General features: G+C 38.7%; 1 long non-coding RNA gene and 1 pseudogene across 1 annotated transcript in view; one reads left to right on the top strand and one right to left on the bottom strand.

Moving 5' to 3' along the window:
* The window catches only part of LOC134474012 (uncharacterized), an 82,564-nt gene that overhangs the window by 7,381 nt on the left and 51,456 nt on the right, over positions 1-23,727 (bottom strand). The window lies entirely within an intron of this gene.
* LOC100735954 (putative dimethylaniline monooxygenase [N-oxide-forming] 6) overlaps positions 1,606-23,727 on the top strand; it is a 28,190-nt pseudogene continuing 6,068 nt past the window's right edge.

Below are 23,727 nucleotides of genomic sequence, written 5' to 3'. Positions count from 1 at the left end.
AGACTCAACTTGGAGGACTCTGTGGCTAGTCTCTATGGACCCAGACTCCAGGCCCACCTGCAGAGAAGCAGCTTTAGGCCTGCCCCGGTGAATCCAAGTACAAGGCCTTTCCCCATGACACGAGCAGCAAGATGCTTTCTGTGGATGCAGGAAGCAGCCCTGCCTAATACCACGCACAAGGCCAGCCCACCTGAGGACTACAGTCTCAAAACTGCTATAGAAAAAATGGAAAAACAAAAAACCAAACTGCTATAGACCGCACATGTCAGTCCACCATGAATCACTACACAAATTGACTGTGAAGAGCTTTCCTGACCAATGCCAGTCTGTAAGGACTAGAAAAGATACCTCCTTTTTAAAGTATAAAGATACCAACACAAGGCCATAGGATTATGAGTATTTTGAAAACATGATCTCTCTAAAGAAACAAAATAAGACACTAGTAATTCAACCTAAAGAAATCGAAATCTTATGAGCCTGGTAGCACATGTCTATAATCCCAGCCTGCAGAAGGCTGAAGCAGGAAGATTGTCATGAGTCTGAGGCCAGCCTGGGCTACAGTGAGTTCAAGACTAGCCTGAACTATACAATGAGACCCTGACTCAACAAAAAGAAAAAAAGGAAATCTACAAATGTCCTTGCAAAGAATTCAAAATAATATTCTTGAAGAACTTCAGTGGGTTAAAATAGAACATAACAGATAACTAACTGATCCCAGAGAAATAATACACAAGCACAATCAGAAGTTTAACAAAGGGATAGACTACACAGCTTAACCACACAAAAAAATTCTAGAGTTGAAAAACACAATTACAGAGCTGAAAAATTTCATAGTGAACTTCAATAAGATAATTGAGTGAATAAAAAGAAGAGAATTAGCGAGATCCAAAGTATGTCAATTTCAATTACACAGTCAGAAAAACAAAAAGAAAAGAGCGGAAAACACTAAAAGCCTGTGGCAGTAACAGGATGCCGTACAGAAAATGAACATATACGTTACGACAATCTCACAAGGATTAGAGAAATAGAGAGAGGTAGAAAAGATCTCACAAAGAAATAATGACAGAAAACATGCTAAGGCAGATGGAGACAAGCATTCAGATCCATGAAACTCAAAGAACCACGTGTTATAATCAAATTCTAAAAGTCAAAGAGAATTTTAAAAGCAGCAAGAAAAAAAAAAAATGACTCAAGACAGGGACCCTAAAAGATTATGAGAAGAATTCTCAGGGGTAATTTTATAAGCCAGCCCCCCCCCCCGCAAAAAAAGGGATGATATGCCCAAATTACTGGACAACACAATTAAATCTGTACGTGCTAACGAGTCTTCTAGAAGGGAGTGGAGATTGTTCAAGGTGCTGGGCATGCACAGAACTTGTACAGACAACTTGTACAGTCAGAGAGCCCCACCCACAATGTCAAGATCTGTGGGAGAAAAAGCATGATCCCTTGCAGGGAGACGAGAAGCAATGTGGCTGTGTGGCAAGCACTACCAGACATTCTGGCCAGTGTGGTGTGTGCAGAGAAATGGTGGGGCTGGGAAAGGGACAGACAGCGTGACACATGTGGGAGTTACTGTCTATCCCTAGGAAGGAGCATGTTACAATGGGAATCGAGCTTCAGAAGGACAGACCCAAAGAAATAGAAAAAGGACATTTAATGCAGAGAGCAAAAGAAGAAAAAGTTGATCCAGAGTTCATTTGGCAGGGCAGAGGTGGTACCAAGAAGACAGAGCAGAAGATGAGGAAAAAGGAATCTACCACTGTATCTTTTACCTTCCTGATGGAACAGCTGCTCTCCGCTTGGCTGGAGCCACCTGTTTACTAACCCGAGGGATCACTAAAAGGTAGTAAGTTATAATTTCCTGGAAACTTCCCAGAAAGCAAAAGCTACATTTTCCCTGCCTCTCTCCTTCTGTCCCTGGAATAAGAAAAAACGGGCTGGGCCTGACTGCAGGCCAAGGAGTATCTTGGTAGCACATGTGGGCCTATCGGGAGATGTGATGGAATGAAGCCCAGGGATTTAAAAATCACAGTAAATCAAGACCTTTGGCTAGGGCTGTTGACTCCACTAAGACTCCCTTAGGCCCAGCAAAACACAAAAGTGAGAAGTACAAAATGTAAAATTACCTGGACAATCTCCTCGAACCTTCATGAATTCTGTAATAATCAGCCTGTATGGGGAGCACTAGGATTTCCCACCTTTAATGTTCTCAATCTCCCCAAAATTCTAGTTTCCTTTCTGGAGAAGCCAGGTAATAAGAAGCCTGTTTAAACAATGTTACTCTGCCTGATATTTACACTATGAACCATCTACGGAATCTGCAAACCAGAGAACTGAAGTCTGTAGAAAACAAAAGACTGACCACACAGTAGCAGTTGTTAGCTCACCTTTCCACATAAAACCGTTGCTCAGCACTCCTGAGGAGGGGCTTAGACCTCACAGCCCTCTCTAATCTCTCCCAGCATTCTATTAAGAGTTGGAGCTCTCTCATTTCATATCACACTGCAGTTGTCAATATGTCAACCAGTCATTTAATTAAAGCATACGTTTTGGGACCTACCAGAGCAATGGGAAAATGGGCAAGGGATGGTCTTTGAATTGAAGAAATTGACTGCCTAATTGTTGTGACATGGTAGAGTTAAACAAGAGCTTAGAATATTGGGGAGCTGATTGGAAAAGTTAGGAGGGTATTTTTTTTGTTTTGTGTTTTTTTACAAAAGGAAAATTCAAAGGAAGCTGAACTATTAGGAAAAATAAATGACCTCCACTCTGGGCTCCTTTCTGCATCACAAGGACTAGAAAGCTGGACACTATATTCTTAATCCTTCCTTGGCACTTAGAGCTTGTGGGCAATTGAGTGTTCACCAGTAAGACAGACACCTGGGTTTGGCATGCAAAGGGAAGCAGAGGCTGAATTTGAATGCCTGTGTTAGCAAGGGAGCACATGTATGCCCAAACATGCTTGCATCAGCCGGGCTCAGTGTCCACCACTCTCGCTTCATGGGTTATGGCCATCTGCAATGGTAGCAGCAGCGCCTTGCTCACCAAATGATACATATTCTAACTCTTCTATCACAAGCACTTGCTTTCCTGTGTTGAATCCCTTTCCTGAGGGAACAAGATTGGTTTGTACTTCCTGTACTAAGAAATGAGTGGAATATATTATAAATGAATGATTACACTCATTAGGTAGATAGATAGATAGATAGATAGATAGATAGATAGATAGACAGACAGACAGTTGATGGAAAGCCTTTCTTTGAAGTATCAAGCCTAAACTTAGTGAGCAGACCGCTAAGTATCCAGGGCTCCAGTGTGTGTTAACGTTCTATTTGTATCATCTAGTTCTTTGACACTGATCTCAGCACCTCTGGCCATTGAAGCAATGGATTTTGCTCTCCGTGACTTTAGTACCACCAATGCTAACTTTCATGCAAACCTGATTTTATCTGATCTTGTCACCTTCCTTGTTCAGAAATTTTGAATGTGTCACCATGACCCCCCTACCATTCCCATCACTTGAAGGTCCAGCAACACTGAAAAACAGTTGCTTACTCTGTCATGTTCTCCTGTTCTTCTAGACATTTGCACACATATTTTTCCTTGCTTAATTGTCTATATAGCTAGTAAATATTTATTCTTCTTTCAAGACTCACTTCCTCTCCTTTTTTTCTCACTTCCTCTTGAAATTATTCTTATCCATCCAACAGATGAACGTAAATGTTTTTTCCTGAGCTCTGGCCTTACACTAAATCATTCTTCAGTTATCACATTTATCACCTACGTCTGTTATACTGTGTGTTTCCGGATGAAAAATACTGTGCCTCTTCATCCCTGAACCTCAAAGAAACAGGCAAAAATGCTTGACACATGGTTGGTAGTCACTAAAGCACGAAAAATGAAAGAAAGGAGGCTGACAGAGGAGAGAAGTAAATAATGAGCAGAAAACACAGAGACAGAAACAGGAGAGAACCGGGGACAAGATCAGTGACTTCACATCCGGTCCTTTGGATTCACTGATTTTACAAACTCGTCATCTACAGCAGCAAGCCCAGTCCCCAGGTGAGGGCCTCCTAAGTTTCTAGAAACTTAAGCTGCTGGCCCAGCAAAGCCTTTCCTTGTAATCCAGGTGCATGGTCTTTGTTCTTATATTCTGTAGTTTCAAGATTAATAAAATGATTTATTGTTCAATTCTCTTAGTCTCCCAAGGGTTTCACCTTACAGCTCAGGTGACCATACAAGTCACCGTTTGTTTTTTGCAACCAAACCAGGGACCTTTTTCGTGCTTTCCCCCATCTCTCTTATTTTGCAATCCCTTCCTCTTCCCCTTCCCTATGTTTTTCTTATTCTTACCACCCTCAGTCTTTCTCTTTCAGGTTTTATTAGGGCTCCATACCATGAAAAACACAAAGCAAAAGGAATTTCTCCTTTAAGGCTAACGACTCCTCCTCCTTTCTCAATTTTTGCATTATTAAAAGCCATTTTCTTCCATATTTAGAGAACTGCTGGTTTTCTGGGGAGGGGAAAGTGTATGATTAAGAGGTAAGACCCCCCTGATAGTTAGACATTCAATTATTTCACACAGAAGTTTGATTTCTATTTCTGATCGCTTTATTTGTTAGTTCAGAAATCTTGAGGAATTAGTTTCAAGTCATGAGTGTCATTGCTTCATTTGTAATTAAGAATATTGGACTGATTATCTTCAAGCTCCTTTTTGTCATAACATTCACTGACTGCTATTCCCTCTTTTTATAGTGAAAGTGGTACAAATAGTAAAGATAAAGTGTTGGTGTACATCTATGTCTTCTTGTATGAAGGTGAGGATTCAGATCTATAGACCCTAGCTGGTAATTTCTACTGAAAAATCCTAAGTGTTGAAAGAATTTTTTCTAAAGAAGTTCTTTCCAGATGTTCCCATAGGTGACGATTGGCAAGAAAGCGGCAATCATCAGAGCTGGTGTCAGTGGCTTGGCCGCCATCCAGTGCTGTCTGAAGGAGGGACAGGAACCCATCTGCTTTGAGGGGGGCAGTGATGTTGGAAGCCTGTGGGAATCTGGCAGACGGCACATCTCCACCGAGGTACGGCTATGGGCTCCTGTATAAATTGAATCTGTCAGCTCAAGTTCAAAGCCAAAGCCAGTTCACAACAGCTCCAGATCTTACCCATCACATTGCTAGTACCTGGTCACTCAAAACTATTTTACACTAACAGGTCTTGTCCTGAAAGGGACATTTCCAGCTCCTCATGTATCATTATTGCCCTGGTAGAGCCTGGATCTCCAGGCTACAAAGGTTGCTGATGTGAGCAATTAGCTGATATCATACCACCATCCTCTCCTGTGATTAAAAAGAATCTATCATTTGTTGCCTTTAAATCATAAGAATAGGATAGAAAAAAGATAAATAAACAAATCTAGATTGAGGCCAGAAATTTTTCTAGATCAACTCCTAAATTCTCTAGGAAGATACATTTTAGGTAAGTTGCTTTTTTCTTTTCTGGACCTAAAATGCTCACAAATGCAAAGGCTACATTTGTGATGTACTAGGTTACATTTAATGTGCTTTGCAGTTCTAATGAGATGTGATTCCATGATTGATTTATTTCTATTGGGCAGATACAAATTATTGTGCATGGTGAAGGGTGTGTAGCTGTTGGATAGTCTATCAATTCTAAATCCAGAGAGGAAATTGAGGGTCTTTGTCATTTGTTCTCATTGTTATAGAAATAATACAGTCGGTAATATTTAATATAAATAGAGTTTTTACATTTGAAAATACAGCTTTGGAGAAACTTCTAGCCTTTCTATCCTGAATTTGTTAGTCATTGTGATTGGACCTAAATGATACATATTTTCCCTAAAAGCATTAGTTTCACATCAGACATCTTGAAATCATTTTCTTTTGTCTTGGTCTCAGTGATTCAAACATGAAACAGGTCTGTCTAATACAGCATGGCAGTGAGCATGTAGGACATGTTTGTATTCATCTCAAAAGTTGTGTTTTTTATAACTTTCCGTCTTGTTACATTAGGTCATTAGTCATTATTTTGCATTAGGGAATCAAGAGTTAATTTTTCCCAAGAATTTCATTTCTATCTGCGCATAAAAATGTGACAACCTATTTGCCAGCTCATAGGTAACAACTACATGCTACCTAAGAACTTGTTCTGATAGAATTTTGTGCAAGAAACCAGAATGATTGCTATGTGACACAGTCATGCTACATAAATGACTTTCACTCCATTTGATGAAACAAAACAAAAATACAGTCCTTTGATAGCAAATTGGCAAAAATTCATTTGATAGGAAACTTTTCTTGAAGTTATAAGATTAAAAACTGTGAGTTGAACTGACAAGATGCTAAGCTATACTTTGGGTTACAATGCACAGATTTTATTGTATTTGATTACAAGTTGGTGCCCCAGATCTCACTGAGTGTCGTACAAACTGTACACATTGCAAAAGATATGTGGTACTAAGACTTTCAAATAAAGGCTTAGAGGACTTCATGGGCAAGGTCATGACTTTTTAGAAGAAAGCATACTACTGAAATCTTAGAGAGTCAAGGAATAATTCCTACAGACATGGATAGAACTTAGCTAAACCTTGAAAAATGACCTCACACAAAAAGGTAGAGGGTCACTATGTGATACATTTCTAGAGGGTGTCACTCCCATCCTAAACTGTGGATGCCACCCTACACATCTATAGTCACCAATATACCAGTACCATAAGAGCAGCAATCCATGAAAAGTACAAAAAGGCAATGAATGTGGTACGTTCAGGAAGGAACCCATAAGTTAACTAGTTTTAGTTAAGGAAGCATTAAAATTACAGATAACTAAGATACAAAGATCAACTGGTTTTCCACAAAAGAAAAACGGTATTTTCCATAAGATCATGTAACAAAAAATCTACCCAAAGACCTAATGGGCATGTGAACACGTTCATATGTTCAAAACTTTCACTTCTTTCACACCCTAATCCTTCCTCTCAAAGGAAAGTTGCTTGAAAAAATATATGATCAGAGAAGGATTTTTGAAAAGTGCGTTACATAAGCTTTTACCTTGCAGGCTTCTGTGTGGTAGAAAGTTTGCTGAAAGACAGAAACTTGATCATTCTGAACTTTTCACCATGTGCTATTCCTGAGAAACAGGAAACAAACACTAGCAGACTGAATGTGATCAAGTCTTGAATTTCATGCAGTCCTGTAAAATTGCTCAACAAGTAAAAGATTAGAGTCATTTTGATTCCAAAAGAGGAATACAACAGAACCAGTACTATCGGGGATTTTCTCACTTATTTGTTCAACAAACTCATAATAAGTAAATTGATGTGTAGATACCATGTTAGACCGAGCAGTAAGTAAGAGATACACCACGCAGCCAACATTTTAAAAGTAGAGAAAAAACTAGAATTAAAATAATTATAATAAGCTGGGATAGTGGTATCTGCCTGTAAACTCAAGTTCTTGGGAGGCTGAGGTAAGAGGATATAAGTTCAAGGTCAGTCTGGGCAATTTAATAAGACTCCAACTCAGAATTTAGAAGGCACTTATGGCTGTATCTCAGTGGAAGATGCAAGCATACAAAAGGTCCTGAGTTCAATTTCCAGTACTGTAGACAAAATAAAATAAAAGCACTGTAACCGAAGTAAATATGCGATTTGGGCAGTACAAATAACAGGGGATGATTTGACACAGAAGGAAGGAAAGAAAGAATGATAAAGGAAGCAACTTTTGAACTGGAGTTTGAGGGTATATTTAGATCAGCAGAAATGGATCAGATAAGTAAAGGTAAACTATGTAAGAAAAATCAAGATAAATTGCTAAAATGCATGAATACCATGCTTGATCTAGCCTCTGTCCTTGTTCCCAGGTTACTTAGGATTCTGACCTTGCTCCCAGGTTACTTAGGATCTAGACGGAACGTGGAGACATACAAATAGTTACAATCCAGGACAGAGAGTGACATGTGTGCTCACAGCTCCTGGGAGCTCCAGTTCTAGGGCAGGATCTCAGAGCCAGAAATAGTCAAAGTTCAATTTCCTCCTGACTAATTCAAACCTCTACGCAAATCAAAATAACGAAAATGCATGTTGTCTGGAGTGATTGCTATATAATCCATTTGCTTTTCCTTTGTTTAACGAGGAGTCTTTTAACGTAAATCCAAGTTTGTCTCTCTTCATGTTAAGGTTGGAAACAAGGATTGAAGGAGCAGAGATTCATTTAAGGTGGAAACAACCCCAGATTCTAACCATCCTGTTTCCTAGAGTAGATGCTTACACTTTTTAAGCAGTCACCAGCCCACAGCTCAGTCATCTCTACTTCAAATGGGCAGCTGAGAAACCTCCTTCCCGCCTTTCCTGCTTCTCCCCACTATCAACAGAAGGCAGCAGCTGTGTGGGCTACAGGACTTGGACTTGAACATCTGCCCATCACAGGCCTTCGGGATTTTTCTGACCTCTACAAAAATTACAAAATGAGTCTGAGATGGCCAAAATCTCTGAAACTTATGAAAAACATAGCAACCACGAGTAGATAAACATTATATTTTCAACTGGAAGAAGACACTGGGCCCTCAGGCAGCCCCCATCCCTGAGACACAATCCTTTCAAACCTTTCCAAAACTTTTTGTCTCCATCTTCTAGAGTTTAGCTAGGATGGCAGAGTGGTACAAGGCTTGAACCTGGCACCAATATGACATTTCACCCCCTTCCTCCCCTGCACAAGAATTCCTTCCGATGTTAGGGATGCAAAAGCCACCACCTTGCAGCTGGGTTTTCAAGGCAGCACACTGTGTACACTTTTATGGTTTCCTTACAACATGAAAGAAATGTTTGTTTTTTATTTAGCTTCCACTGCTTCTCAAAAAGAAGCCACTTTTAAATTGCACAGTGGCTTTAAAATAAGTGCCAAAGTGATCTAAAGTCTCTGGCTCCCGTGTTTCTTTGGTAAAGAGTGCAGATCAGTAACTGGGGAGTTGAAGAATTCCTCAAGCCCGTCATTCATTCACAACAGAGCAGTGGCTCTCAAATTGTCATTCCTGGACCATAAACATGAGCATCACCTAGAACTTCATAAATGTGAAGTCTCAGGCTCCACCTCAGATGCACTGAGTCCAAAAGTGTGTGGCCCAGAAATCTGTTCAGAGGAGATGATGCTGATAATGTCAATGTTAATGGGAAGCGACTCCATAAAGGATGCAGTCACTGGTAAAGAATTTGTTGAGTCCATATACCCACCAAATTGAAATTTTCAGTCTCCTTTGGACTATTTTGTTGTTGCTTTAACATGAGTACAGTGGTGCAGAAGGGAAAAAAAGAAAACTCTAAAAGACCACAAAGAGCTAATACTAGGGTAATTCGAATAATTGAGTTAACAAAAAGAGTATTAGATAAGATGTGAAAGGCTTTCTGTTCCGTATCTCACTGAGAACTTTTAATTTAAATTAATTTAATTAAAAAGGTTTTAGTCAACCAACAATTGGATATTGTTTGAAAAGAACTCCATTCCTGGCTTGGTTTTAAAGTTTTCTGATTCTTCCTAAGACCACCCAGAAGAAGGCAGAGCCCACATTTACCAGTCTGTGTTCACCAACTCATCCAAAGAAATGATGTGCCTTCCAGACTTCCCCTACCCTGATTACCCAGACTACACGCATGACAGCCAGCTCCAGGAGAGCATCTAGACATTTGACAGACTGGAGAACTTTTAAAAATGCATACCTTGTAACTTGTACTGCTGCTATTAGTATGAGCATGAGTTACAAAAGAGGTAAAAATACAACACTCTGTTATAGAAATCAGTACAGATATTTAGATGCCTCACGGATCAATTGTCTGATCAGATTGTAAGATATCAACTCACAAAATTTCACCCTAGATTCAATCTCCACTAGACTCAGGGAATTTTTAAAGTAACTTAGAAAATGCTGACATCAGTTGTCACGTTACATTAAATTCCCCTTTGCTGTGATGTTTGGAAATAATTCAACTTTCTGTGGCTCATATTCAAGCTTCGGTGGGTTCAATTTCAGTGAGTTGAGGTTCCAACAAAAATAGTATTTGTTAGGGATTCTGCCATTATGAAGAAAGTAATAATTTAAATGTGTAACCTTCATCTTTCCCCACTTACTTTATTAGATTTCTCTTTATGAAATCTGAAGAGTTAAGATATAGAAGCATTGTTTTTATAAGTGATGATAATATTTTTCATTTGTTTGAAACCCTTAGCCTCAATTAACTACTGTTTAAATACAAAGTACATATATAGTTGAGAAAACACTCAGCAAAAGTTGAGTTCAAGTTATACTTATATAACTATTTTACTGGAATAGTACCAAAAATATCTTTAAAATAAAATTTTCCATTGTCAATATATCCCATTCATTTATTCACTTCATTCATTCACTTCATTTACTTATGATATTCTTAATGCCACACATTACCTCTATTTATGTTAGCAATTTCATTCAACATTAATGAAATTCCTAATAGGTCCTTGCTTTGTGATATATGCTATTGGAGACCAAAATAAATATGTAGAGATAAGTATGTAGAGGATGTTACAATATCAAATTCAAGCAACAATTTAAATCCAAAGAGAAAACATTTTAAATCTAGTAGGGTTTATAAATAAAATAATGCTATGAAAATTATGAAGCCAGAGCCAACATTTGGGAAAGGGTACTTTTTCAGAGAAGGTAACTTTTTTTAGTTTATTTGATAGTTATTTTAGACAAGTGAGTAACATGAGTAAAATTAGAGGTGAAAAAGCATTCCATTTGTCTGGAGTACAGGGACACAAGCAAATTGGCTAGGAGGGAGATGTATCTGCTACACTTAGATAAGGTCATACACATTAGTAAGCCAGTTGTTCTGTGGCTTTCAGAAATAGCTGTTTTGCAACCATACAAAGGAAGCACATCTTTAATGATGCTGTAATGATTTTTTTCAGGGCATGCACAGAGCTGATATGATAGAACCACAGTCATCAAAGTCAGCTTCACCCTTTTTACCATGAAGCCTGCATCATCTAGCTTGGTTCATACTCCAAAACAGTGGCTAGAAGTAGAGTCAGTCCATCCACTTTGTAGGCAAAAAAACAAAGAGGAAGGGATGTGAAGCAAAAGGATGTTCTCTCAGCTAGATCAGCTGCTTTGCACAAATCCTCTCAGAAAGGCTATGCATTGGCCACTCAAGCTGCACAGAGTCTGAGATATGTGTATCCCTTTGAAGAGCACATGATCATGTCAAACAAAATCAGGGTTGTGTAGTAAGAAAGACAGGAAAATGGGTATTGGGAAGGCAAGTAGCAGTCTGTCCCAGAAGATCAAACAAGAAAATGGAACAAAACTGGCTGTTTAGCTGCCGCGCCTGGCCACAGGTCTGCAGAGGAGGAGCTGGGCAGATCTGGGGTGCCCTCACTGGCCTCTCTGCGTGTCTGGAGGACTCTGGATTTCTGCACCCAGACTGCTGGAGTTCCCTCAGGCTTCCAGGTGCAGTGAAGGAGAGAGGTGGGTTTGAGGCTTCCACATCAGCCTCCCCATTCCCGGCTTCATTTGGAGACCTGCTGAGCTCCCGATAGGTGGGATGGCCCACACTACCAGCCTAGCCCAGCCTGTTTAGCTGCCGTGCCTGGCCATAGGTCTGCAGAGGAGGAGCTGGGCAGATCTGGGGTGCCCTCACTGGCCTCTCTGCGTGTCTGGAGAACTCTGGATTTCTGCGCCCAGACTGCTGGAGTTCCCTCAGGCTTCCAGGTGCAGTGAAGGAGAGAGGTGGGTTTGAGGCTTCCACATCAGCCTCCCCATTCCCAGCTTCATTTGGAGACCTGCTGAGCTCCCGATAGGTGGGCTGGCCCACACTACCAGCCTAGCCCAGCCTGTTTAGCTGCCGTGCCTGGCCATAGGTCTGCAGAGGAGGAGCTGGGCAGATCTGGGGTGCCCTCACTGGCCTCTCTGCGTGTCTGGAGGACTGTGGATATCTCTGCAACCAGGGAGGGTCCACAGGTTCCTGAAGCACTGTGGCCTGTGGTGAGTACCCTAACCCGGCTGCGATTGAAGAACTCTGGAGCTTCCAAGGGGCAGGTGGGCGCACAGTGTCCCTGAGGCCCAGCTTGTCTGGAACTGCGGAGTTCTGAGCAGGCAGAGGAGGGCCACTGGTTCTGTAGGCCTAATGGCTTGGAGTAGCATGGCGCCAGAGTCCCAGTAGCTCCAAACATAGAAGGGGATTTTCAACAGATCCTGAGGAAGCTTTCAAATAACACTTGAAACACAGAAATATAGGAAAATGACAAAACGAAAGACCAAATTACAACCTCAAACCTCCAGCCCATCTCAAGAAACCCTAGGAGCGATGTATATAGAAGAAAATATATCCCATCCACCTCATATATCGGACACAATAGCCACTGAAATTGACAAGCAACTCCAGGAAGCTTTAAAGAAATTCAAACTCCAAATAATCTCCCAGATAAAAGAAGAAATGATAAAAGAAATGAAAGAGATTCTAAATATATCTAAAGAAAACACAGATAAAAAATTGGAGGAACTAAACAAAAAGATAGAATCCCTAGACGAGCAATATAAGAAACAAACAGAATGCATAATGCAGATGCACAGAGATATACAGGAAATAAAAAACTCCACTGAAAGTTGTAAAAACCGCCTTAATGAAAGTGAAGATAGAATTTCAGACCTTGAAGACAGGATTGCAGCTAGTGAACAGGAAAGGAAAGATCTTTTGAAAATAACAAGGAACCAGGAAACAACAATTCAACAACTGCAAGACGATGCAAAGAAGAATAACATAAGAATGATAGGGATTAATGAAAGAGAGGGAGACAACATGAAAGATGTCAGGAGGATATTTAGAGAAGTAATAGCTGAAAATTTCCCAAGCATGAGATCAGAAACTGACATCAGGATCAGTGAAGCATATAGAACTCCAAACAGTCATAACCAAAATAAAACTACACCCAGACATATAATAGTCACCATCCCAGAAATCCAACACAAGAATAGATTATTAAAAGCTGTCAGAGAGAAAAGACAAATCACTTATAAAGGAAAACCTATCAGAATCACAGCAGACTTCTCAGCACAAACGATAAAGTCAAGAAGAGCATGGAGTGAAGTATTCCAGATCCTAAAGCAAAATGATTTCCAACCAAGACTGATATATCCTGCAAAACTATCATTCAAAATAGATGGTGCAATACGATACTTCCATGACAAAGAACAGCTGAAGAACTTCATGAACACCAAACCAACCCTGCAAAAAATATTGAAAGACAGTTTAGATACACAAACGAAAAAACCACTAAGCAAAGCAAATAATTAAACAGAACCGAAAGATAAAGATGCAACAGCAGAGAGATAACATTCCTACAATTAACCAGCATTTAACAGTAATAACCATTAATGTAAATGGTCTCAATGCACCAATCAAAAGAAACAGACTAGCAGAATGGATCAAGAAACAAAATCCAACCATATGCTGTTTACAGGAAACCCATCTAACCCAGAAAGATACTCACAGACTGAAAGTCAAAGGATGGAAAACAATTCTTCATGCAGCAGGAATCCAAAAAAAGGCAGGAGTAGCCATTCTGTTTGCAGACAACGTGAACTTTAAACCAACAATGACCATAAAGGACAAAGAAGGTCACTACATACTCGTAAGGGGAAAACTCCAAGAGGAAGAGATAACTATCTTAAATATATACGCACCAAACTCCAGAGCACCCAGTTATATAAAACAATTATTAACAGAAATGAAAACTCAAATTATCAGTAACACAATTGTAACAGGAGACCTTAATACACCACTGACACCAAGGGACAGATCAACCAGACAGAAAATGAGCAAAGAAATAACAGAACTGAATCACACCTGTGAACAAATGGGTTTGATAGACATATACAGAATGTTCCACCCAACAACATCAGAATACACATTCTTCTCAGCAGTACATGGATCATTTTCTAAAATAGACCATATATTAGCTCACAGAACATATTTAAGCAAATGCAAAAGAGTTGAAATCATCCCTTGCATATTATCGGATCATAGCGCTCTGAAATTAGAAATTAATGACAAAGGATACTGCAAAAATTCCGCAAACACATGGAAACTAAATAACACACTCTTGAGTAATCAGCGGGTCACAGAAGAAATTAAAGAAGAAATTAAACAATACCTAAAAGAAAATGAAAATGCAGATACAACTTACCGGAATCTGTGGGATGCAATGAAAGCCGTTCTGAGAGGAAAATTTATTGCACTGAGTTCCCACATCAGGAAAACAGAACGAATACAAATAAATAACTTGATGCTACACCTCAAACAGCTAGAAAAAGAAGAGCAAGTCAAGCCCAAAGCCAAAAGAAGAGAGGAAATTATAAAAATCAGAGCAGAAATCAATGCAATAGAGACTAAGAAAACAATCCAAAGAATCAACGAATCAAAGAGTTGGTTCTTTGAAAGAATAAATAAAATCGATAAGCCCCTAGCCAACCTTATTAAAAAAAGGAAAGAAAAAGCTCAAATTCATGCAATAAGAAATGAAAAAGGAGAAATCACTACAGACCCAATAGAAATACAGAGGATCATCAACACCTATTTCGAAAACCTCTACTCTCAAAAGTTTGATAACACAGAAGAAATAGACAGATTCTTAGAAGCATATGAAGTACCAAAGCTAGATCAAGAGGATATAAAACTGTTGAATAACCCAATCTCTGCTAATGAAATTGAGAATGTAATTGGGTCCTTGCCCACCAAGAAGAGCCCAGGCCCAGATGGATTCACTGCAGAATTCTACAAGAAATATAAAGAAGACCTAATGCCGACACTCCTCAAACTATTCAATGAAATTGAAAGGGAAGCAATCCTTCCTAAGTCATTCCTGGAAGCAAATATTACTCTAGTACCAAAACCTGAGAAAGACCCAACTATAAAAGAGAACTATAGACCGATCTCCCTAATGAACACAGATGCAAAAATCCTCAATAAAATATTGGCAAATAGGATCCAGCAAATCATCAAGAAGATTATACACCATGACCAGGTGGGATTCATCCCAGGAATGCAAGGATGGTTCAACATACGCAAATCAATAAATGTAATCTACCATATCAATAAAGCCAAAAATAAGAATCACATGATCATCTCTATAGATGCAGAAAAAGCCTTCGATAAGGTCCAACACTTATTCATGATAAGAACTTTACAGAAAATTGGAATAAATGGTCTTTACCTCAATATAATAAAGGCCATTTATGACAAACCAACAGCCAGCATCATACTAAATGGCCAAAAATTGAAAGCCTTTACTTTAAAATCGGGTACAAGACAAGGATGTCCTTTATCACCACTCCTATTTAATATAGTACTGGAAGTACTAGCCACAGCAATTAGGCAAGAAAGAGAAATAAAAGGGGTAAAGATAGGAAAAGAAGAAGTTAAATTATCATTGTTTGCAGATGACATGATACTCTACATAGAAGACCCCCTAAACTCCATTGAAATACTCTTAGATACAATAAATAAATTCAGTAATGTGGCTGGATACAAAATCAATACTCAGAAATCAATAGCATTCCTATACACGAACAACAAAATTACAGAGAGGGAAATAAGAGAAACTGGACTATTCACATTAGCAAGCAAAAAAATGAAATATTTAGGAATTACTCTTACGAAAGAAGTGAAAGACTTATACAGTGAAAATTATAATACACTGAAAAAGGAAATTGAAGATGATCTCAGAAAATGGAAAGACATCCCTTGCTCATGGATAGGAAGAACAAACATTGTGAAAATGGCCATTCTCCCAAAACTGTTATACAGATTCAATGCAATCCCAATAGAAATACCATCAACATACCTTATAGATCTAGAGAAATCACTCCTAAATTTCATCTGGAACCAGAAGAGACCTAGAATCGCAAAGGCAATTCTAAGCAGCAAAGACAAAGCAGGAGGCATCACAATCCCTGACTTGAAGTTATACTACAAAGCAACAGTAGTAAAATCAACATGGTATTGGAATCAAAACAGAGCTGAAGATCAGTGGAATAGATTAGAAGATACAACCACAACTACGAACACACTCAACCACCTTATTTTTGATAAAGGAGCCAAGCAGGTTCACTGGAAGAACGACAGTCTCTTTAATAAATGGTGCTGGAAAAACTGGCTCTCCATTTGCCGAAAACTAAAGCTAGACCCATGTCTATCACCATGTACTAAATTAAAATCTAAATGGGTCAAAGATCTGAATATTAAAACAGAAACACTAAATCTATTGGAAGACAAAATAGGTAGAAACCTTGGAGACATAGGAGTAGGTAAAGAATTCATGAACAGGACTCAAACCGCACGGGAAATACTTCCCAGAATCAATAACTGGGACCACTTCTTATTAAAAAGTTTCTGCATGTCAAAAGAAATCTCCAGCATAGTGAAAAGAAAACCCACAAACTGGGAAAAGATTTTAGTGAACTCTCTCTCAGACAAGGGCCTCTTGTCTAAAACATACAAAGAATTAAAGAAACTCAGACCTCCGAAATTCAAAGATCCAATCCAGAAATGGGCATCTGAGATGAATATGCAATTCTCAGATGAAGAAATGCAAATGGCAAATAAATACATGAAAAAATGCTCATCATCATTGGTCATTAGAGAAATGCAAATTAAAACCACACTGAGATACCATCTCACTCCTGAAAGAATGGCCAGGATCAAGAAAACCGACAACAAATGCTGGAGAGGCTGTGGGGAAAAAGGAACTCTCCTGCACTGCTGGTGGGAGTGTAGACTGGTACAGCCTTTGTGGAGATCTGTCTGGAGATTTCTCAAAAAGTTGGGACTGGAAATCCCATTTATTCCAGCTATTCCACTTCTAGGCATATTCCCAGAAGAACTGAAAGCATCATACCACAGTGATATATGTGCACCTATGTTTATAGCAGCACAATTTGTAATCGCCAGATCTTGGAAACAACCCAAGTGCCCATCAACTGAGGAATGGATAAAAAAGTTGTGGTATTTCTATACAATGGAGTATTATTCAGCTATAAAGAAGGATCACATTGAGATATTTATCAATAAATGGGCACAGCTTGAGACCATACTCATAAGTGAAATAAATCAATCTCGCATGTGTGAATACCGAATAGTTTCCCTAATGTAAGTAATGATTCAAATATATAAAAATATGTGGTAATCATGATTCCCCATTAGGTGGCCTTGAAGCCTTATAAAGTTTTCACTCATTAATTAGAAAGGCTTTATTCTGGGCTTCTTGATATGAAAATATTTGAAGCTAGAGTATATGAAGTTTTACCCAAATATTTCAAGGAAAAAGACACTATGGTAACTACTATTAAGTCAGGTTATAAGGTGGTGAAGTACTAGGTTATTGAAACAGTCATGCTGTGACCTCTATTGTTATATTGTTATGTCCTGTTTTATCTCAATCTCCCCCTTATTGTTTCAAAAAAAATTATTTAGTCATTTCTTATGTTTGTCTTAATTAAAGAAAAAATTCAAAAAAATTAGGATATATAAATAGTAACTCTTTTCGATTTCCTATTAACTTGTTTTGAAGTCCTGTAGTACTCCCACGATCTTGTTTTGACTGATTAGACTCTGTTCCATTCTATATGATAGTATCAAGTTTGAAGACATAGGCAACTACTTTGAAGACAATAAGATTCACTAAGATACCCATTCTGGTTTGACTATTGTCTTCTTTGGAAGTCCTGTAATGTTTACAATGCCTAAGTTTTATTGGTCTTGTTCTCTACTGTTTTGTCCAACTTTATAATATCTAATAAGATAGACAATTCTTTTTAAGGAAACAAGGGACAACGTTGGTAACCATTGTTGATAAACTTGTACTCTGTTCTACACCATGTGCTATGTCTATCCTTGGTATTGACTGACAGCTTTGTTTTGCCATATTTGACTGTATTCTCCCCCCCCCCAAAGAAAGTAATAAGCACTAAGGAGTAATAAAATCCAAGATGTGTAAATTTTGTTGTAAAAAAGAGAGGGGAAAAAAAAAAAAGAAAAAGAGCTCTAACGGATATAACAGCAAGTGTGTTTGGGGGTGTTAAATAGCTGACTTTATCAATGTTTTTGGAACATTGAACACAGCTGTTTGCAGTCTCCCTGTTTGAATGTCCACCTTGTGTTCTTTGATACTGTGATTTGAGGAACTATTTTTAAGAAAATAGTGTGTAATCTACTAGCAGGTAATTTCTTACTGTTATGGTTTTTTGTTTTGTTTTGTTTTGTTTTGTTCTGTAGTTCTGTATTGCATGTACCCTTACGCCGCTTTGGTTTGTTTTGTGTTTTTCTCTTTTTCCTCTTAAATAAAAAAAAAAAGAAAAAAAGAAAATGGAACAAAACTGCACTTTCAATTAGAGTATTAGAATTCAATTAGGGTATACAGGAAAAGAAATGAAGTAACTTCAAGCGGGAGGCAAAAAGATCAACGTGGTGTTTTTGAAAGATTGTTTTGACAGGTAGGATGAGAGATGGCTTGTAGATAATCAGAGGCTGGAAGTTGGCCCCTTACAGTCTCTGACAGCCGTCCGTGCGAGGGAGTGCAAGCATTTGAGCTAAGGCGGTGCTATCGGTCATGAGAGAGAAGAGAGAAACAGAGAGATCCGGAAATAAACGATTTAAGGAAAGGCTGATGAAATATCAAGCAAAACAAGTTTTTGGTTTGAAGCCCAAGCAGATGGGAGATTTGTGGCAACTTTCAAAAACATAAGACAGTGAAAGCTTCATTTCAGATGGAAATGCCCAGCTAGACTGGGCAGCAGAAGGGAGATCAGACTGGACACATGTAAGCGTTCATACTATGAAAATTGCGACTTCCGAAGGACAGTGTGTGCACAGGGCAAACAAAGACCAAGAACCAAACTCTGAGACATGCTCACATTTACCAAGTAGAAAGAGGATGAGATTGGGAAGGAGGAAGCCGGGCAGGTGGACAGCAGCAGTAGGCGAACGACATGGATTTGCTATGTAGCATCATTCACAAAATAGCCTAGGGTTAGTTGTCCCGTACCAACTGCATGTCGAGATGTAAGGAATACCCAGTGAGTAATTTTCCTTATGAACTCTAAAGACTCCCTGAAGACTTACTGGGACTCCTATTTTATTATCTTTCTATACATTTCTCAATGAATAGGACAGATCATAATGATTTCCTCTATAGAAATACCATAAGAAAGAAAAAGACCCTAGAATTATAAACAGAAGAAAATTTTTCTGGATTTTTTAAGACCTTGGTTTGCAGTATAAAGAAATGTCCCAGATTCTGAGTCACTCAACAGTGGGCTGTTGTTACTGAAAAGGACGGGAAGCAGGAATCTACTATTAATGATGCTGTAATGATTTTTTTCAGGACATCGTGTATACCCTAATTGACAACTGATTCTTTTCCTGGTAAGTTTGAAAACAGGTAATCTGGGAACTTAAATATAAGCACTGAGTTAAAATTTATCTATCATACATAACCGTTGTTCTAAGGTACCAGAGATCTTAAAAAAGACAAAAGTTTAAATCTGTTATATGCTAAATATAGTAAAGATCTTCAAGTCAGACATCAGACTGACACCAGTCCTTATGCCAGTAACTCAAATAACCAGTCCTGCAAATACATGTAACTCTCTGGTAGAATTACATTCAAAAAAAGAAAGTTCGGCTAGCAAAACATTTAAAGAGTGGCATATTTGCTTATTTGTATGGAAAACTGCAGGTTCTAATTTCATCTTCATCCACAATTTGCAACTAAATATTAGCAATGCAATGATTAGCATGTGCACATGTTTGTATGTACAGATCAGTACACTCCCAGCCAAAAATGGCAAACATCAAGTAAATGAAATACACATGAGACCTTCCTACCCCCAACCCAGTCTTCCATTCTTCCTTCCTTCCTTCCTTTCTTTCTTCTAAAATGAAACTATCCTCTTAAGGACAGAATCCCAATGCTAGGCATGATGATCATAGTCCAAAATATACGAAAAAAAGTGGAGGTTCAAAAAGAAAAGAAACTCTTGATGTTCACGGACTGTATATGTAGTGTTTATGTGTGTGGGACCAGAACACCTGGGCTTAACTCCTCATTTTACTAGCTCCTTACCATTTAAGCTCTTTGTTTCATTGCATATTTCCGTCCGTCCTGCCTCCCTCCCTCCCTGCCTTCCTTTCTTTCTTATTCTTTTTTTTCCTCCATTCCTTCCTTCCTCCCTTTCTTCCTTCTTTTTCTATAGTACTAAGGATTGAACTCAGGATTTTGCACTTTCCCAGCCCTTTTTTATTTAACCTTATTTTGATACAGGAACTCACTGAGTTACTCAGGCTTCTTCAAACTTATGATCTGCTTGCCTCAATCTCTCAGTTAGCTAAGATCACTGGCATGCACAACTATACCTTTCTCAATGTCTTTTAAAATAGGAAGGATCTATGGGTGTTATCACGAGTAACTTTTTAAAGCATATAAAGCATTTAGCATAGGATCTAATCCACCATGAGTGCTTAATAATTGATATTACTGTTATGGTTGATACATGGTATCAACTTGAGAAGTCTAGAAGCTTAGCTAAGTAACTCAGCAGCTCTACATCCTGGGGTAGAGGGCAAACCTTCATGGCTCTAGGATGCTGTTCATTGCATCAGTTTGAGGTCAGATGTTTAAGTGATTCAGCAGGAGGTCAGGGTTATTTTGTTAATATCCTTAGCCTGTGCAAGAGGAGGGCACAGAGATGGTGTGAGTGCTGCACCCACCCAAGGAATGTAGCTTGCTCACACAGGTATTCTGTCTCAGCAACGAGAAAAAATAACCAAGACAGTTACCTATTGATATCGTCTAAATATAAACTTTAATAATGTACCTTAAAATGTTAATCCACCAAAAGTAATTATTTGGGTCTTAATGCCAAGAGCCACTACAAATAAATGCATTTCAGTTAGGGAATTTTAACTAAGAGTTGATAATAGGTTGAAAAAGACATGGTGAGAAACTGCATCTTGGCAAATTGTGAAAATCAAATCAAACAGTCCCCATTTTTCACCTAGGTCAAAAGCAGTTTCAAGGCAACTACCTGCATAGTCCAGATTATAAGGGTCCAGAGGACCTCAGGAGAAAGAGGCTCTTTGCAATTGGCCTGGGAGCTCAGGTTGTGACACAGCTGTTGAGCTCAGCCACCTAACTCCTCAGGTACGTGACACAGGAGGCTTTGGAAAATAAACCCAGAGTAGAGTATGTTACTCAGTGATAAGACTAGACACTGAGGATGTTGTTTGCCATGGTATATCTCCTACTATGGATGTCCTTTAAAGCAAGGGTCACTTGAGGCATTCTCTGTGAGAATCCAGGTAATGTGACCCATGCTACTATGGAAGTGTATTCTGTTGTAATCAGGTGTAAGTGTATGAGAGGGTGTGTTTATATAAATGAAGGTGTGTATATATAGTTTTGTTTTAATTTTGTGTTGATAACCTCCAGATCCAAACCTCCTAGGTAGGTGCTATCTTTCCTTCTTTAGCACCATCTCTTACTACCTACACATGAAAGGTACTGTTCTTATCACTCTCAAGTTCTGGGATATGCATACAATCAGGTTTTTAACTATTGTTTATTCATTCAACAGCAAGTGTTCAATAAATACTGGGCACAACTATGCTAAGCTGAAAATTCAAGCATAAGTTAGCACAGCTCCTGACTTCAAGGAGCAGTCAGTGGGTGGAGATGGGTTGAGAGGTACTCAACCAACCATAAAAGGAAGTCATGAGTCTTCCAGTGGAATTAGGTGTGACAATATTTAACTTGGATAATTTCAAGGAAGCTTCTCAGGCAGCTCCAAACTGAGTTACACCTGACTAATAGAGCCTGAAGAAGCTCTACATGATTTTAGAGAAACAAGCATTCAATAAATAAATTATTAAATGAAGTAGAGCAAAACTAATTCTTTTAAAACATGAAACCCCCTCTCCCCTTGGGCTATCACAAAATACAGTAAGACAAATCAGGCGCCTGGCTCATGTCTATAATTCCAGCTCTCAGGAGGCTGAAGAAGAAGGATCATTGCAAGTTTGAGACCAGCCTGAGTTACAAAGTGTGTTCAAAGCCAGCCTGCACTGCATAGTGAGATACTGTCTCAAAAAGATTTTAAAAACACAGTAAGACAGACCAACCAGTTATGCTTTGGGGCTGAGGCTGCTACTGTGGCTTGGCTCGTGTACAGGGAAGATTGGAAAAGGAGACCAGAGAGAACACAAGTAAGTCTGAGGTTTCTCCTTGGTCCAATTTCATCTAGAGATTTACCTATGTTTTCCCCACTTGGCCCATCTATTTCTACTACCCAGCACTCCTAGGCTTCACATCAGTGGCTGGCCTCCAGCAGACCTGCTATATTATTGTATGAGTATGTGAGGGGTACGAACACCTGCCGCAACTGAATACAGAGTCTCCTGGTTCTAAGAGGCATGGTTTTCATTCTTCCAGCAACTCTGCACCAGACCTCTGGCATAGTAAGAGGGAAGTCTTGCTTTCTTGTATCTGGTTCCAATTACTGATTTTTCATAGCAACTCACTCTTGGAAAATATTCCTACCAGGTTATTAAGGGAAATTTACAGAAGCATCCAGAGAATCGTTCATTTCCTGCAGATTGATACTGAAATCTATGCTGCCTCTCCCCACCAAGTCATGATCAGCACTAGAAGTGGTCCTGGGTCAGGAGTTGGGTTTGGGGTGACGTTTATCCTTGGGATATGATGTATGTTACCTGTTTTGCATCCTTTCTCCAGAATGTCCTTCCTTCATTTTTCTCTAACTGATTACTTGGCAAGAAGATGAACATAATGCTTTAAGCATGAGAACTATGGCTTGATTTCTTTAAATGAGTACTACAAATAATTCATATTTTATCACTGAAAACATGTAAAGCAGTGCTTCAAATGAATTCTTTCTCTGTGTCTTACTCAGTAGTCTCATTGAGGCTGATGGGTTTAAAACAAGAATTTCACAGATGACACAATGTATCTAAATATCATGTAAGGGTTGGCAATCTTATTTAAAGTAATCTAGTGCAAAAAGATGTATAGAATAATACAAAATGGGAATGACTTAGACAGATAAGTCATCCTGACATGCAGGATTCATTTTGGGTAGCTACCTTCTATGGCATAGAACTTAGAAAGCTCAACAAATTCAAGTTGGTTTTTTTTAGAATAGTTTGTCTATGCTTATGTATAAGCAGTAATATCAATAATGTTTTCTTCTCAAGACTGTTATGGTATTCATAAGAATTCATAAGGTATTCATTCAGTGAGGTTAAAAAAATGCCATAATCACTTCACAAACTATAAAACTTTATAAATTACTGTTTTTATTTAGTCTCAAATTTTCTAATGTACTTCCAAGAATCATTTAACAAAGTAATATTAATCAACATGTCTCAGCAAGTAGGAAATCTCAGACCAAAAGTGGATACCTCTTCTACTCTTGAAGGCTTCATATCTTTGCAAGACAATCAGGAGCTTAGAACATACAAAGCAATGGAGATTCACAGAACTGATCTGACCTAAAATGAGTAAGACATTTCTTTACTTCCTTTAGTGAAAGAGTTCAATACTTACTAATTAGGAAGGCATTATGGATAGGAGAATCATTATACTCACAGAAAAAAAGAATAATAA

Source organism: Cavia porcellus, unplaced genomic scaffold, assembly GCF_034190915.1.
Source record: "Cavia porcellus strain 051 isolate PalLab524CR breed Dunkin Hartley unplaced genomic scaffold, mCavPor4.1 scaffold_29, whole genome shotgun sequence".
Lineage (NCBI taxonomy): Eukaryota > Metazoa > Chordata > Mammalia > Rodentia > Caviidae > Cavia > Cavia porcellus.
This window is presented reverse-complemented; position numbering and strand designations above follow the sequence as displayed.